The 18,088-nt window shown below is 47.8% G+C and overlaps 1 protein-coding gene across 3 annotated transcripts in view; it reads left to right on the top strand.

Annotated features, from left to right (window-relative positions):
• Positions 1 to 541: 541 nt before the first annotated feature.
• Positions 542 to 18,088, top strand: part of KIAA0040 (KIAA0040 ortholog) — a 32,854-nt gene continuing 15,307 nt past the window's right edge. The window contains exons 1-2 of one of the 3 annotated variants that reach the window (XM_060132733.1): positions 542 to 947; positions 15,665 to 15,737. The gene's annotated coding sequence lies outside the window, so the exon portion shown is untranslated. Of the gene's footprint in view, positions 948 to 5,492; positions 5,564 to 6,962; positions 7,240 to 15,664; positions 15,738 to 18,088 lie in introns of those variants that run through there. The other 2 variants (XM_060132735.1, XM_060132734.1) reach the window with 2 other exon arrangements.

Raw genomic sequence — 18,088 nt, forward strand, 5'->3', positions numbered from 1 at the left:
GAATAAAAAGTGGATAGAGGGCAACTGAGGATGAGAGGGGAAGCACCTTTGAGAACTTTGTGAAGGCAGTTTTCCCATCCACCTCTGCTTCTGACAGCTCCTGCTGGAGCACACTGTTTCTTACTGCCTTTGGTAAGCAGTGTCTGCAGAGACTTTTCCAAGGTGTTGCGTGCACCCCACCAAACACACCGTGCTGACCAGGGGAGCCCATCACGTCCTTTGTCCAGATAAGGCACTGGAGTCTTCACCCAATCTGCCCCATGGCCTCCCTCTCCAACACCTCCCACCCCCTTTCCAAGAAGGCTGCTCCATTAGGAAGGGCTGGGCTATTTTCACTTAAGCCCACTTTTCCCCGAATTAGGTCTCAGATCCCTGGGAACTTTGGTGCCTCCGTGAAAGCGACTGGGACTGGTTCCGCAGGCTCCTGAGCAGCTGTGTCCTGCAGGAGGCGTGTTCCGGGACCGACAGGGCACCGACACTTAAGGGCGGGGCAGGGAGGGGGTAACTGGCGGGAAGTCGGGGTGGGAGGGAGGGCGAGTCTGGGCCGTGTGCGCCCAAGTCCAAGGGCAGCCGTCCTCCGCGGGCCCCAGGGTGGCGAGTTTGGGCCGAGCCCAGGGAGCGGGAGAAGGAGCGAGTCTGATTCAGGAAGTCGAGCCTCTGACATCAGGGGCAGGACGGAGTTGGAGTGAAACCTCAAAAATGCGAGGCGTCGGCCAGCGGGAGGGCAGGGAACACAGAGGGCGCCTTTCTCAAAGCCGGAGGCAGGTACGCGCAGCGCAGGGCGGCCCCCGCTGACCCTCCACCTGGGCCTGGCCCGCGCGGGACCCGCAGGGGCTTCCAGTGAGACACCAGGACCTCGTCCCTGCGCCCGATCGCTGGTGCACGGGCAGCACCCGGCGGACCCCCGAGCGACCACGCCTGCAGGAAGCCCTCCAGTGGACTCAAGGGTGAGTCTTAAGATTTTTTGTGGTGGTTGTGTGTGTGTGTGTTTTAAAACACTTTTTGAGCGGCCCTCCGTTTGCAAGGGGGCTTCCCACTCCCTCCTTTCTTCAGAAGACTGAGACTAGCCCCCTAGATAAGTGAAATTTAAGGATTGTTTCCAAACAGCCTCTTGCCCCTTCGCCACTTCACTTCCAGTGTCCCCCTGCTTCGCGAGGATTCTTGGCAGCCTTACTTCTGCTTCTGGGCTGAGTCCACATGGGTTCCTAGTGGGGTTTGGGGTGGAGTTCTCCGACTCCCGTTGACAACAGCTGCCGGCAGGAGCGGCTTGAAAGGGACAGAGGGACATTCAGTTTGCTAACAAAAAAAGTCAAGACCTGAGACCCTCCAAAAATCACCCCAGGCTCAGAGGTTTCTAAATTATCCTAGGTGAAGCCAAATTTTCAAGGGGTCTAAGAAACTGGCCACCGCGAAAATATGGCCTGGAGCCAGAGCTGGAATGGGAACCTGTCTGCTCTTCCCCGAGCCTCTGGGGGGATCTGCCTTGACCCAGACCGCTTGCTAACTTCTTTACCTCTCTCAACAGTCCCACACCCAGTCCCTCACCCTGCCCATGAACGTAAAATGGAGGACACAGTGAGTTTCCCTAGTATTTTGAAGAGTTTCACAGGAATACATTATGGTAGAGTTAAACTATGGACATTAGCTAGTGGGAACACCAGCCCTGCCTAACCGAAAGGGAAACTGAAGCAGACAGGCACTGCCCTAATTTCTTAGGGAACAGTGGCAGCCCACATGCTAGCTGCCTTGCAGGACTGCTCCACAGAATCTGCTGAATGAGGAAGGGTGGTACACTTGAGCATCTGAGAAGCACTTTCCTTCCAAAGCTGTTGCCTTTCATTCACTCAGCTGAAGTTCATAAGAACCTGCACCTAATCTGAAGGGACCCTCATTCTGAAGTCCTGTTGGATAATGGGAGAGCCTTGAGTTACAAGGAACAGGACTGGAAGACAGCACTGACGCTAGGTTGTTCCTAACCTCTGTACAAATGGTTTGCAAGTTCCGCCTAGAGAATTCAGCAAGGATGTCACCATCAACCTCCTGGTCTGATGTGTCTACCTTTCGCCTGTGCTGGGCTGGGGAGGCAGCTGTATTAAAAAAAATCTGATCAAGTCCTTCATTTCATCTGAAATTCTGGCTCCCCATCCCCACCCCAGATACAATTTTAGGAAAGAAATGTATTGCAAAACAAATGTCTCTCCAGCCTTCAAACTTTGTTAATATTTAGCCTGGGGAATAAAGAAAGGATCTTTTCTGTCCTCTTCCCTGATGACTAACCCCAAGAGAGTAACGAACACTCAACAAGCACAGTCACTGATTTCATCAAACAGGGACGTACACTCATCCCATCCATTCATTCAACAGTTACTGTACCCACTGTGTGCCAGGCAGTATGCCGGGACCTTGGAGTCCAATTATCATGATACAGTTTCTGCATTTGAGGACATGAAATCTGGTAAATGAGACAGAGGAACAAACTACAGCTCAGAATAATACACATCATCATAGCAATAGCTATGGGACACTAAAACAATCCAAAGGAGGGAGTGAATAAATCCCCCAGGAATTATCTGCAGAAATGACGGAGGAGCAGGTTTTGAAAATGATTAGGCATTCCCAGGAAAAGGGTATTCCAGACAGAGGAAAGAGTATCTGCAAATTCAATGGCAGGTTGGGGGAATTGCACGTAATGGGGATTACACTACTGTACAAAGAATGGTGAGCTCTTTCCTGTAGCAGTGGGAAGTCATTTTTTCAACAGGGAAACAGTATGGTCAGATTTGTGTTTGGAGAGAGAACTGATGGCCAGATGGAGGCGGACTTGGAGAGATGAGAACAGAGATAAGGAAGACCTCAACTAAGATCATGGCAGAGGGAACTGAGAAAAGGGCATGGACTTTAGTGGTGTTTAGGAAGTAGAGTCAAAGGTACCTGGTGACCAAGTGAACATGGCAAAGGAGGAATGAGTGGAACAGAGGATTATAAGGTGTTGAGCTGGGGATGGAGAGATGCACCGTGATGCTTGTAATGGAAACCACATGAACTAGGGGAGGAGTGGGCTTGGGAAGCAGATTTTTGAAGAAAACGATGAACATGTTAGACACATTTAAGTTGGATGTACTCAGGGGATGTCCAGGTGGAGATATATGGGAGGCAGCGGGCACACAAGTCTGGAGCCCAAGGACAGGCAGAGGCTGCTCCAACGTAACTATCTCAGATGCTGTACAGAAAAGCAGTGTCGAAGGAAGCTAAAGAGGCCTGATTACACTGTCAGTGAGACCACTTGACCCTGAAGAGTCTTGGATTGGTCAGTAATGGCCTACAGGTATTATTTTCATACCACACAGTGACTTCCAGATGACTCTCTCTAGACTCCCAAGGTTTTCCCCAGATGCCTTGCACGGTGATACCTAAAATGTTGGCGAGAACCCTAAAATGGCACACAGGTGGTACAGATGCATTTAACCAAACAAGTAAATCCCCAAGAATCACTCCCCCGTGTGAGAAATGAATACTTTAGTTGAATTGTAAAATCTGCAGAGACACCTCCGGAACTCATACCCCAAATCTAGTCATGGCACCTGTGTGGGGGAGTCCTACCTTCATTAAAACAAGAAGGACAACTTTCTCAGACTAATTCTAAACCACTATAGAGTGGTCCTTTAGGTCTGGCTGCCAGTGCCCAGATCAGGATCTTATGTGTCCTGGTGTGGAAGAAAAAAACCTTGAACTTGGAACTAGACAGACATGGGTTCAATTCTTGCCTTGACCACTTACTAGCTGCCCTTGAACAAGTCTTTGAATCTCTCAGCTTCATTTCCCTTATATTTAAAATGGAGATAATTATATCTCACCAGGGCAATAGTCAGAATCAGAATCAAATTGAAAAAGAAAGTACATTTAATGTGCTACATAAATTGTAAGGCTCTATGAAAATGTAAGGGGCTTTTACTAGTAGTACTAGTCTTTCCTCTTGAAGCTACCAAATCAGATGGACTGTGTAGGTGCAGGATCTGGGCAGCGTCTTAGGCCCAGACTCGCAGCTTTTTAAATGCATGAAATATTTTAAGGCAGTAATTATAAAAGTCTCCTTCCATCAGAGCAATGACATGCATCTATTCTGGCCACTTCTCTTTTAACTCCTTACCTAATGTGGTCAGAGACCAAAGAAGCAAATGCTCTCCTAAAGCGTATGCAGGTTGCGTGGTGCACAAGGGCTCCTGGGAGCTCATGGGGCTGAAAGCAGTCAAGATTCCACTTGCTAAGCCACAGACCCACCCCCTTTGCAGCCAAGTCCACCCAGAGGGGACACTTTTTTCCTAATCCTCACCAATGTGCTAGTTGAACCAGTAGTGGCCCTGAATCTGAGCATCTTTTGATGGCTTAGATGTCTCTGTGTCTTCTCCCAGCCAGAGAAGCCTGACATATTCCAACCCAGTGAAGCTCAAGTTTTACGCCAACATCCAAACTTTCAAGTAAACAGACTCCCTGTAGGGGCTGGCTGTCGAATGAAGAAAAGGAAATAACCACAGACACAGAGACTTCAGATGGAAAGATACTTTAGAGATGAGCCAGCCCCTCTCCCTCTCACGCCACAGATGAGCAACCCAAGGTTCAGGGAGGGAAGTGTGTGCCCGGGTCAACAGCTGGTTAATGGAGGGACCAGAATCCAAGTTCAGGAATAGCGAACGCTCTCTGGACTTTCTATCACCTGGACCTTCTGTGCCTCACACACAGGGACACACGCAGTCGCTCAAGTGCTGGCAGAGAGGAAAAGCGAGAAGATTCTACTTGAAGGCTGAATCTTCCCCGAGCGGTCTCTGGGGATAACCCAGAGCAGACCTTCAGGAGATGTGGGCAGATCTCCTCCTTTACAACAATCTCCATACCGCTGCCATCCCTTCTGTTTCCTCGATGTCAATCCTTAAACTGTTCTCAAGAATTCCCAGAGATCCCTCAAGAAGGAAAACAGCATTGGGTGCCTTAATGAACTAAAGCCTGTTTAGTGTTTCATGAAACTTATCGTGAAGACTGTTTCCAGACCAGTGGGTGGGTCAGCATTACACATCAAATATGACATTCAACTGACCATTCGATAAGAAAGGCTCTAAGCGAATCATAGGAGCTCGTGAGACTTATCACAGGCACAGCAAGAGATAAAACCGTGACAGACAGACTTGCCCTCTCCAAGCAGCAAAAGGAAAATCTACAGCAAATTTTTGGAGGGGCAATCCCCAGGGCCATCGACCAGCTCAGGTTTCTGACATTTCTCCCACATCAGCCCGAGCCATCTGAACAGAGCACCACCTGGGGAGGTCAGTGGCCCCTTAGTGGAGACCGGGCAAGGGTAGCTGAGTTCCAAAACGAACTTCACACAAACACAAGATTCCTTTCTCAGGGCAGCTCCCAAGGGGCTTATGGCAGTGTCCGAACCAAATCCTGGCCCTGGGAAGAGACCTCCTCCCACGTCTGTAAGCAAACTGCTCCATGGAATTTGTTGCTAAGAAATGAAGGAAAACCGAATCATAGCCGTGTTTCTTGGTCAAAATTGAAGATTGTGTTTGTAAGTCATTGCAGACTTGCCCTTGCTCTCAACTGTCTATAACTCCTTCCTGTTAGGTTGTTTTTCAGTAGACTTTTATTCTCCTCAGATACAATCCTAATTTCAAGCCGGACAGGCTTAAGGAAAGCCCATCAGCAATTTCTTTTCATTTTCCAGGCAAGTCATAAGAGAAAACTGGCAGAAGAGAAGGAGGAAAAAATGTAATAGCAATAAGGATAGTTGTATGTTATAGTTCTTTTAGTCTTCAAATTGTCCTGAGAAGGAAAAGCTGGGGGTACACAGGTTTAGAGATGTGTATGGAGGCTGGGGGTTGGGGACGGAGAAAGAGGCAGGGGAAACTGGGACATTGAATTAGCTTTACTGTTAATGGGAACAGAATGGCACACGGTGCACATGCTGGGTCTTAACCTAAATGACGTGTGACCGCAGCCACCTTAAATAAGAGAAGAGAAAAGCTGCGTGCGAGTCCGGAGCCTGCTTTTCCCACCCCAACCTGAGGAAGATCCTGAGGCTGTGTCCTTTCTACGCTTATAATCTTTGGTTCCTATGCAGCTCCACCAATGGGACAAGGTGCCGGCTTTCAAAAGCCCTTCTGCTGTAAAAGTCCCACCGTAGCCTGACGTTCCAGAGAGCCACTCAGGCACACGGGCCCGAAATCACCCAGGAACTAACGCTGGGGTCAAAGTGACCTTCCCAGTGATCAGGGACCGGGAGCAAACAAATATCCATCCAACTTTTCTTGCTCCCATGAATCTGTAGTGTGCACACTAGGCTCTCCATAGCTATTTGCTGAATAGTGGTGCTAAGAATTTGAGGCACACAAAAATGACAGCCGCTGCTGCCTCCCAGCCACCCACCGGGTTGCTTTACGAGCACATCACAGTGGTTTACTCAACATCATGCTGGGGAGAAGCGGCAAGGCTGGAAGAGAACACACCACTCTCAGGGCCAGCCCTGCAGACCTACCCCATCTGTCAAACTCCTTTCTTGTAAGTGACTGGTGGCTCCCACCCTCCCCTCCCTCACTCCGCCTTCCGTTCCTGACCTGAAACATCCCCCTGCTCCTGCCCAAGGCCCACAGTCGGCTGAATAGCAGTGGCCAGTGCAACCTGGCCATGGCCTAGATTAAAACCTCCAGACTCATTACGTGGGTGACCCACCCCATCCCATAATGAGACCTCCCCTGGGAGTGGGGAGCACATTGGCACAGCACACCACCCAGACATGACCTGCTTGCTCAGAGCTCTCCTGGTTTCCAAATTAGAAACTCAGACCCTGCCCTGTGGGATATTTGGCCCGAAGCCTTCTCTGGTTCAGGAAAACAGCAATGATGCGCCGGGTGCCTTAGGGCGCTTGCTGATTTCCAACTACTGTGTTCTTTGTAGTTTTGCAGGAGACATTATTGACCCCTCTGAGGAAAGAGCTGATTTTTACTGTGTTTTCAGTGGATGGATGGCACAGGTTTCCACGGCTGGATGTGGAAAGAATATCTCATTTCCAGGCAGAGATACTGCATTTCCCCCTCCCTGTCTGGGACAAGAGGAAGGGATACAGTCACAGAGCACGTGACACACAGGGAAGAAGGTCTGATGCTCCTGACTGACATTTTCCAGGAATAAGTCTTCAGTGGTTTAAAAAATATTATTCCTTCAATAAGGAATACTTCAACCACTGAGGTATGTGGTCATTTGACATTTGGTATTGGAGTGAATGAATAAATACACACTAAAAAGATAATCAGTGATGTTATACTTCTCAAACCATTAATAATGGAAACTACACCATTCTTTTCCATTTAACCATCAATCAGCTTTCAAGAAATTTTGTGTTATCTCCTCCCACTTTTTTTATTGAGGTGAAATTCACATTACATAAAATTAACCATTTTACTGTGAAAAATTCAGTGGCATCTAGTACATTCATGATGCTGTAGAACCACCACCTCTATCTACTTCCAAAATACTTTCGTCGTTGCAAAATAAACCCCCATGCCCAGTAAGCAGTTACCTCCTATTGCTCCCTCTTCCCAGCCCGTGGCAACTACCAATCTGCATTTATGGATTTATCTATTCTGATATTTCTTATAAATGGAACCATACAATGTATGCCCTTTTGTGTCTGGCTTCTTTCATTTAGCATAATGTTTTCAAGGTTCATTCATGTTCTAGCATTTATTGGTGCTTCGTGCTTTTTCATGGCTGAATAATATTCCATCGTGTGTATGTACCACCATTTGTTTACCTATTCATCTGTTGACAGACACTTGGGTTGTTTCTACCTTTTGGCTATTGTGAATAGTGCTGCTGTGGACATGCAGGTACAAGGATTTGTCTGAGTACCTATTTTCAATTGTTTTGGGTATATACCCAGCAGTGGAATTGCTGGATCATAGGGTAACTAACTCTATGTTTAACTTTTTGAGGAACGGCCAAACTGTTTTCTCTTCTCCCACATTTTAATCAACGTATTTATAAACTCACTTTCCTTTCTTGAGGATAAAGTGTATAGTAAGTGGCATGCTTTCCCACGCCTGGTCCCTGATTTCTTGCCTTTAATCTTATGCTTTAAGGAAAGATATTAAACCTGGCTTCTTGTGGTCCTAGAGATGCAGTTATTTGGATGCTTGAGATAGATAATATTTGGGTAAACTATAAATCCTTCTTGGTGTAGCTGAGTAGTAAGCAACAGATAACACCAGCAACATTTATGGAGGACCTTATGTGTGCCGGGCACTGCATTGAGAAAGTCACATACTTCTCACTTAACCCTCATGACAGTTCAACTATGATACCTATTTTACAGAAGAGGAAAACTAAGGTTTCTACCAAGAGCAAAGTTCTCTTCCTCTGGCTCCAGAGTATTATCTGTAAGACTCTCCTACAGAGAAATTCTGCAGCTGCCACCAGTGATGAACCAGAAGCTGTTCAATATCTTGGGGGCTTACAGTCTACTTTGGTGGATGGATAAAGAGGCAATTATAATACAGTGTCATCAATGTTATGATAGGTGTCACAACAGGGAGGAAGGGCACTTAGCCCGGCTCTAGGTGACAGACTTAACAGAGGAGACAAAATCTAAGTCAAAGTTGTTATTTCATTTATAAATAAATGAGCCTTTGTGCCCCTTGGTAAGGCTTGACCCTCCCCCATCCTCCCTTTGGCAACACCACCTCATCATTCCCAGAGCCCAGTGTCTGGCACACAGTAGCTGCTCATTAAACACAGGTTAATAAACACGTGTGCTTCTGCCGATGGAACTTCCAGCCCCTGTCACACTGTTACGGAACTCCAATGCCTGGAACTCAACTCATATGCTTTCTCAAAAAAGCTGTGGCCCAGGCACGAGGGGAAGGAAATTAGAAAAAGCCTAGAAGGGCTTCTGTTGTTCTCTCTACATCTGAACATGCTTGCGTACACGAGAAGACAAGAGAAGAGGGGGAAGAAGGGTGGGGAGACGGGGGGGACTGTGAAGACATCTCCCCACACCCAGGTGAGGAGTCTGCAGAGATGCCTGGGATCCTGAAGCAGAACTGGAATGAACTGCTAAACCACTTTACCAAACTACGTTCTCCATTTCATCTCAAGGTTGTGTTGTTACTTCAAGACTCCTAGCTCATGGCTATCCAGTATCTGGGGCAATTCACCTCACCAGCAGGGACAAGAATCAGTAGCCTCACAGAAAGGTCTAGACTCTCCCCAGTTGATAATACTCACTCCTCTTTCTCAGGTGTTTTCAGTGAGACTGGTTCACGTTCAGCACCTCTCTACAAAAGGAGAACTGTAAAAATTCTTAGGAGCCCTGCTGGCCTTGCTTTAGAAGGCAGGAGCTGTCCCAGCGTGGCTCTGGCTGCATTTTATTCATACACATTTCTTAAATGTCTTTGTGTGTGCCACACACTATACTGGAGGCCGTGGGGAATTTAAAAAACAAAGACAGGCACAGATCCCACCTGCAGGGGCCTACTGCCTATGCCTAGGAACCTGCCAGCCCTTAGCCGTAGTCCTGCCCCCTCATCCAGAGGTGGAAGAAACAGCCTCCCCCCTGGGATTAGAGTCTGTCCTGGGATCTCTGCTTGCTGGTGCCACCCTCTCTTCACCCACCACCCAGGCTCTGTGTCGTGTGACTCTCAGCATCCCTGACACCTGCTTCATCCTGCTCAGCCGGCTCCCCAGGCTCTGAGCAACTCACCTAAGCCATAAGCTGCTGCTTTGGGCTCCTACCCCAACTGTGAAAGCAAGGCCTTCTTGTTCTGCACAGGCCCCCATCCTGGTCCCCATTCACTGCTGTAACCCTACCCTGTTAGAGCACCCGTGACCTGGTCCTGCAGAGGCCAATGCAAAGCTTGTGGAGATATGAGGGCTCAGTCTCCCAGGAATGAAAATGTGGGCATCCCGGCCTGCAGGAGGTAATATACAGCCTCACAAAGGCACTCTCAACTCTGGGTCTTTTCCATCCCATAACCATTCAGTCAGTTCACTAATCAAACGGACAAGCATTTATTGAGCATCTACTATGTGCCAACAGTGAACTAGGCATGGGGGATTCCTAGAGGAAAAAACTCTCAAACAGTCTATAGTCAAGTGGGAAAGCAGACATGAACAGCATCTGTACCATAAGAATACAATAGTAAGACAGCACAAGTATCCAACAGTATCTTTCACCCGTTGTCAAGGAGGTAATGTAGGAGAGAGGGACAGAAATGTTCAACCATGATGATCTCTATGTAACCCATGATTGCAGAAAAAGCCCCAGGCCACTAAATTTTCTTTTCTCTTACCCTATCTGGTGGGGGCAGTACAGTACACAGGTCAATCTCTGGTGCAGTTCTACAGGCCAGAGCATTCCTCACTGGCTCTGCCTGAGATAACCAAAGCGTCTTGCCATGCTACACACAGCAGTCATCAATCACTGTGGTCCCTTCTGCATCCTTGAGCTCCCCACCGCTGGATCGTAGCAGGGCTCACGAGCTCAACACCCACGAAGCCTGACAGATAAAGCTAACATTTATGGAACACTTACTCTGTGCCATGTGCTGCTTTAACGACATGATACAGATGATTTAACTCATCTGATTTCCATAACAATTCAATGACAGAATCTCTTCTGATTCTTCTTTTATATTTGAGGAAACTGAGGCACAGAGGGGTAAAGGGACTTTCCAAGGTCAGACAGCTAGTGAATGCGGGAGGGGCAACCTTTGACCCAAGCTGATCCGCCCGAAAGAGTAACACAGGCGGTGCGGGAATATGGGCAGGACCAGCTGTGCTGGAAGCTGTGGTTCAAACAACCTCTCTTCACTGGTCACATCTACCTCAGGGGCTTCCAGCTTGCAACCTGTGGTCTAGGTTTGCCCTTCTTGCACAAAAATCTCATTTGATTTCTACCAACCTTGGGCTAAATGTTACCAGTATTATTACATGGGTAGGCTAAGTGTGTGTGTGTGTGTGTGTGTGTGTATGTATGAGAGAGAGATCCCTTTGAACTTGTGCCAACTGGAACCAGCTTTGGTTACCTTTGTAGCCCCAGATTTGAATTCAGGATTATCACCAAATTTAAGAACATACAAAGGAATAAAGCGTGTTTGGAGTTGAGAAGGAAGGAGGCAGAAAACTCACTATCCACTCAAATTTTCTTACACAATAATCTGCTTTCATGGTTAAACATGAAAAACATCCCCTGAAGGTCCTTGGCCCAGCATATCATCAGTTATCCCCCGCCCTGTCCCTGAACATTCAAGTCATAATAAGTAAGAAGTTAAGGAGGGAGAGAAGGTCTCCCAGTAGCAGCCCTTCTCCTCAGGCCACTGGAATGCCATGGATTAGAGCAGTTGGCTGGGAGAGGGCCAAGCAGGAGTGAGCTGCTTGTTGCCATGGTAACAATGGGAGATTCGAAGTCCCCAGATCTTGGCCCGGTGCCTAGGCCACCTTGATTGGATTCCTTCTCTGAGCCAGCTGTGCTTCCTTGAGCAGTCTGGAACCTCTTCATTCTCATCCTCACTGCATTTGATCGTTCCATTCTCCCTGCAGGTGCCAACTCAAATCACAGCCTCCTTGAAGCCTTGCCTAGATTCCTCAATGGAATTAACAGCTTCCTCTGTGCTGCTCCCATAACCATTTGTTGGCACAAGTGTCCCCTGGGACACTTAACTAGTCATGCTTCATAGTTCCCCTGTGCTCATCCATTTCCCAAACAAAAAATAAATTCCTTGACTTCACAGTCTACATCTTTAGTTCACTGTGGAATCCCTTACCCAGGTAGTTGGCAGGTTTCTACATCTTGTTAGGCAGCATCAGCTGGGAGAGCCCTAGAAAAGAGAGAAGTTCCTTGCGCACATAGTAGGTTCTCAACTAATGTGCACTGAATTGAATTGTGCGCTGCTGTGCTGCAGAGAGGGGAGAGGGCGGTTCCTGGCCTCCTTGGACTCAATTGTGTCAACAACCCAGGTTCAGGGAAGGAAGAAAAAAGCCAGCAAAGAGTTCCTCCCTCTGGAAAATAAACAGGGAGAGCTTTTTGCAGTAATGACAGTGAGACAGTGAGATGCTGAATGCCACACACACGTTCTCTACTCAGTCGGCTTGGCATCTGAAAATTACCAGATGGAGTGCTATCAATTCATGACACCAAAATATGTTAGGAACATAGCCAATCGGGGCTTTCCAAAAACGTGGCGATAACCTCACTTTCAAGTGAAATAATCATAATATTCAATACGGCACCCCGTGAGGCAAAGGTCCATGTCCATTTGAGGCCAGTGATCTTTGGAAGTCAGGTCTCACTGCTGTCATCTCTGTTTCTTGGCACTGACTCCTCACTGGAGATTCAAAGGTAGCTAGTCCCCAAAAGAGGCCTGCAGAGTGTGCTTGCAGTCTGGAATGCCCCAGAATATCTGGCATCTGAGCATGCTCTGACCCCAAGCTGAATGAATTCTCCAAACCCAGAATACTGAAATTCCAATTGGTAGATTTTTTCTTTTCCTGAGTATCTTCTATCTGGCCACAATGCTGGGTGAGAACCCAGAAACCAGGGTAGCAGAGTGGAATGAGCACTGCATATTTAGGGGTAGAACTGCCCCATCTTCCACGATCAGCTGTGAGACCTTGGGCAACTCATTTAATTTCAGTGAACCTCAGTTTCCTCGTCTCTAAGTATGGTCATTCATTAATTCAGCAAATACTTTCCAAGAACAAAACAGGTCCCTGGATGCCCTACTGGGAATGGAAGAAAGATGATTAAATAAAATGAACCTAAAGTGGGTTGAGGGCTATGGTAATAGTATAGGGACAGTGATGGGGCACAGGACAGGGGCTCTAAACATAATGAGGTCTCAGAAAGTTTCCCAAGGGGGATGATATTTCAGCAGAGACTAAATGCATAGAGACCAGGAGTGGGATTGGGATGGGACTGGGAGAGAGTTGGGGGTTTCAGATAAAGAAGCTTCCCTGAGGCCCTAAAGCAGGAGGGACCACAAATCTCAGGGAGTCTGAGAAATGGAAGGCTTTGTAAACTGGAAAAGTGACTGGTTGCCATTGTTTGCTCCTCTCTTGCTGCTTTTTAGGAGTGAGTGGAGTAAGGAGAGTATCACTCTGGGAAATGGGAAAACTAGGACCCAGTCTGCCCTTGGCCACTGACCAGCTTTGCAATTTTAAACAAATTTTGAACACCCATTTCTGTTCTTTAGTTTATTCATCTGTGAAATAGGGCAAGAAATCCCTTCCCTCCTCACATTACAGTGGATTTGATGAAGAAATGTTTGCAGAAGCTGTTAAAAAATTAAAACGAGTTATTAAGTGCAGGGTCTTTGCTAGGACTTTCCCCAGTCATAAATAAACGCAAGCCCATTTACACTGGAGAAGTCGTTGCATCAGGGGCTTTTTTCCCCCTGCCTCCCTTCCCAAGGGATCAGGAGATAAATAGCAGGTTCCTTCTGATTGGTTTGGTCATATGTCATTTCAGTTCATAATCCGATTTTGTCTAAGGGAGAAAGTATGCTATTAATAAAAGGGTTTTTTCTTTTTAATTGTAATATTTGTGATTACTGAGCCTGGCTAGTTAGGGCAGACTGCCCATGAGCCCAGGGTGGGGCTTAATCCTGCTCTGGCCAAGGCATACTTCGAATTACAAGAGGGATCAGGTAAGAGAATGTAGCCTCTGAAACATTGACGCTGCTACCTGTCTTCTGCTCACCAACTTTCAGGGCTTCCCTAGGGCCCACTACTGTACAGCAAAGCTATGTTGAGCCTTCCCAGCCCCCTGAAATCTCACCAGCCTTGCCGGTACCACCTAATTTCCCACTCTTCCTCAGGAGGTTTCTTCACTGCCTTCCCAGTCTCAAACTCTGTATGTGCTGGCCTCTGGACCTCTACTCTTGCTTTCCCATCCTACCCAGCTCAGCCCAGCTTCCCTTCTCCCACCCAAATGTCCAACCCTCCATGTGATAACACCCAGCACGGCGGAGGGGGGGGGGGCACCCAACCTCCATCTCCTCCAGGCGGCCTCTCCCTTAAAACTTAAGCCAGGCTTCCCTGGTGGCGCAGTGGCTAAGAATCCGCCTGCCAAGCAGGGGACACAGGTTCGAGCCCTGGTCCAGGAAGATCCCACATGCCGCAGAGCAACCAAGCCCGTGTGCCACAACTACTGAGCCTGTGCTCTAGAGCCCGTGAGCCACAACTACTGAGCCCACGAGCCACAACTACTGAAGCCCATGTGCCTAGAGCCCATGCTCCGCAACAGAGAAGCCACTGCAATGAGAAGCCCGTGCACCAAAACGAAGAGTAGCCCCCGCTCGCCGCAACTACAGAAAGCCCGTGGTCAGCAACGAAGACCCAACACAGCCAAAAATAAATAAAACTAAATTAAAAAAACAAAAACCTAAGCCAACATCGATCCCTCTCGTTTCTAACCGTGCATGATTTTGGCACTTCCTGATATTTACCTTAGCCTTTAATTGCTTGTATTATTTTTGAAAATTAAACTGTGAAGAGCATTATCAGTCTATAAAGAATCTCATGTATGTATTATTTGACTTTTACAACAACACTGGATGGTGACTGGAGTCCGTGGGATTATTATCTTCCCATCTGAGATGGGGAACCTGAGGCTTGGAGATTCGGGGACCTGCACTGTCACCTGTCAGGACTTACTGTGTTCTAAGTTTCATTAAGAAACTCTCCTAGGATGGGAACCAGATCATAACCTTCTTTGTTTCCCTCAGCATCATGTTGATCACACAGCAGATAGTTATTAACTAACATTTCTTGAAGTGAAATCCATAAGCAACTACTGGAAAAATAATAGGAATGGCATATTTCATTGATGCACATCATTGCTATTAGTACTATTAGCCTCTTCGTGTATAAAGAACAGTATGCTTGCAGCATTGTTTTTATTATAGTGACCCAGTAAACAACCTAAGGGAGGCTCTCACGTGTTCTATACAAATGTCCCCACCCCTGCCCCCGGGGGTCCATCAGAGGACAGCCACTCATGCAGGCTCTGCCCCTCTGTTCACACCAAGCAGCATGGCCCCACTGCCTCCTGGCAAAGGATGGAACGTGCTTATCAGAACTTGCCTGGCAGGGTTGACAGGCTGGGCTAGCCCTTGGAAATTTGGGCACATGGAAGATGCAGGTTGCCCAGAACCGCTGCGGAGCCAGGTGCAAGAACCTCGAAGGTTGGGGTGGGATAAGGGTGGGGTCCATCCATCCATTCTGGGTTGGAGGTAGGAAGACCTCCCAGCGTGGGAGCCAATTTTCTAAGCATTTCAGGCCACTGTGACTACCTGGCAGAACTGAGGAGTGTTGTTTGTTGCCATGTCCCTACATCTACCTGGTGTAATACCCGTTATGACTCTCAGTTTCGTACAGTTCCTGACAGCCTAGGAGCACATTCACAGGCACTGTTGCTTTGACACAAGGACCCTCCCTGCCAGGCAGGTACTCACTTCCAGTTGGTTGTTGACTTTGGAAAGTACCTGCATACAGTCAGACCTTCAGAACTGTACCAAAGGACTGAGAGGAAAGCCAAGCCCCTCCCAGCCCTGCCCCCGATGCCCTTCAGGAGAGGCAAGAATGCGATCTGTCATTTTCTTGTGTCTCTTCCCAGATTTCCCCCATTTTGGAGATGAAGAAGCTGAGGCCCAAAGCAACTGAATGACCTTCCCAAGGACGCATACTGAGTAAGTCACTGGTGAGAATTTGAACTGGCTTCTCACACCACTATGAACTTCCCCTGCACTCCAGGCTATATTTTAGCCAAGAATTCAGCTCATGAAAATCTACAAGTGTGTAAACAAATAAAACCAGATAAATGTCAAAGCCAGAACTGGAGGCCTGGAGCTCCATAGGCTGTCCCCTGAGAAGCAGAGCTGCCTGCCCCTCTCAGGGCACTCCAAGCCCCTTCTCTGGCTGCTTCAAGCCAACTCCCATCTCCAGGACTCTCTCCTGCCTTCCACCGAGCAGGGGCAGGACCATACATCCTGACCGTTTTGCTCTATCAAAGTGTTCCCACCCAATGTCCTATTTCTTCAAGACCCTGATACTTTGAGGGTTGGTCTGATAACAATATATATGTGTATGTGTGTGTGTATGTGTGTGTGTGTGTGTGTGTATACATATATACATATATATGTATGTACACACACACACACATTCTGGGATGCTAAGGAAAGATAAAACTTAAGGCTGGTACAGAGCCTGCAGGTGGTCCAGGCCTGAGGCCACAGGTAGAGAGCTAGGAGACAAGATCAGAATTCCCTGGCCTTTCCCACCATGCCCCCACCTCCCAGTGGCCCCATGTGCTTTCCAGAGAGTCTTTCATAAAGCTTTGAGGCCTCCAGGCAAGAATGGAGCAGGGGTGGTAGATGGGGAGGAGTGATGGGGTGGGGCTGAGGGAAGAGCACGTGCACGCGTGTGTGTGTGTGTGCGCGCGCGCGCACGCGCGTGCGCGCGTACACTTTGGTATCTATGGGGAACTCCCCTAGCCCACAGTCTCCAGCAGTTTCTTCCATCCATACTCCCAAATCACTCATGGGCAATACCTGCAGCCTCCTTTGGGAAGGTCATTTCAGGGGTGGAGAGGAAGATAAGATATTTGAGGGCAAAGGCAGGCAAGTTGAGGGCATCAGGGATGAGGCGAAGCCAGTGGCAGTTGCAGAATTTCTCTAGAACAGGGTCTTACAGGTAACAGTCTATTTGCACAGAAGCACCTAAAGCTGCATTTGATGAGACTGAGCAAATATCATCTGTATCAAAGAAATAGGGTACTGGGGCTTCCCTGGTGGCGCAGTGGTTCAGAGTCCACCTGCTGATGCAGAGGACGCGGGTTCGTGCCCCGGTCCGGGAAGATCCCACATGCCGCGGAGCGGCTAGGCCCGTGAGCCACGGCCGCTGAGCCTGCGCGTCCGGAGCCTGTGCTCCGCGACGGGAGAGGCCACAGCAGTGAGAGGCCCGCGTACCGCAAAAAAAGAAATAGGGTACTGAGGCAAAAAGGGGGTGCTACTTGCCTGAGTGGGGGCTCGATAAATATTTTAGCACACTCATATATGTCCTCTGCATTCACCAACAGTTATTTATCAAAACTGTAAAAAAAACATCTACATGCAACGTTAGGGATACAGATGTAAACGCATACACACAGAAAGTGGAGGTTCATTCTCCAGCAACATCAACTCTGTGCTACCCGCCCTCTGGATGGAGCCTGTGACCCGAAGTCTGACGAACCTGAACTATTCCACACTGTGCATTCCGCCGGGGTGAGTTATGATTGGAATGAGAATATTTTTGCTCACTCCATGATTTGGCCTTTATATTTTAAGCCTTAATATTGCAGTAAGGTAGCTTTCGGCGTTTAATTGCCCTGAGCCTTTGTTAACATTAAATGAAGGGAGGAAATGGAAAGGAAAATAAAACCGTATCTGTATTGCTTTTGAGTTGCATAATTGTATATTTTTGCCACCCCATTAGTTTTCAACTATTCCAGCCCATAAACCTCTCCCCTGCCACCACTGAGGAAAATAAGTCAGTCATTCGGTTATCACTGCAAAGTTTGCCAAATTCTCAGTTCTCTTCTCTAATATTAAAGAGAATGATACACCTTTAAATTGAATCTATTTTTTAATTACCACCTGTGGGAGGCCCTGAATCACACAAGTGCTTTGTCATCTTCTTGCTTTTTAAAAAAACACACCTTCCTTCTAAGCAGATATGACATTGGAAGACTTAAACATCAATTATTGGAGTCAGCCATGAACTGTCCCCTTTATTTGGGGACCAGAGAAGGCACCATCCCTCCCCAACTGCTTCTAACTCGAAGATGACCTCAGAGCCTCAACTCACACTTTCCAAAAGTAAAACTTGCCTCAGTGCTTTACCACACCTATGAAAATTTGCTCCAAAATCTTTTACCAAATAGTTTCGAAGAGTGAAAATAAGAACAGTATAACCCAGGTATGTCACTGTAACCATGACTACAGGTTTTATTAGCACTAATACCAGGATGTGGTCAGACTGGATATATACAGACGGCAAA

The sequence above is a fragment of the Lagenorhynchus albirostris genome, chromosome 2 (assembly GCF_949774975.1).
Source record: "Lagenorhynchus albirostris chromosome 2, mLagAlb1.1, whole genome shotgun sequence".
NCBI lineage: Eukaryota > Metazoa > Chordata > Mammalia > Artiodactyla > Delphinidae > Lagenorhynchus > Lagenorhynchus albirostris.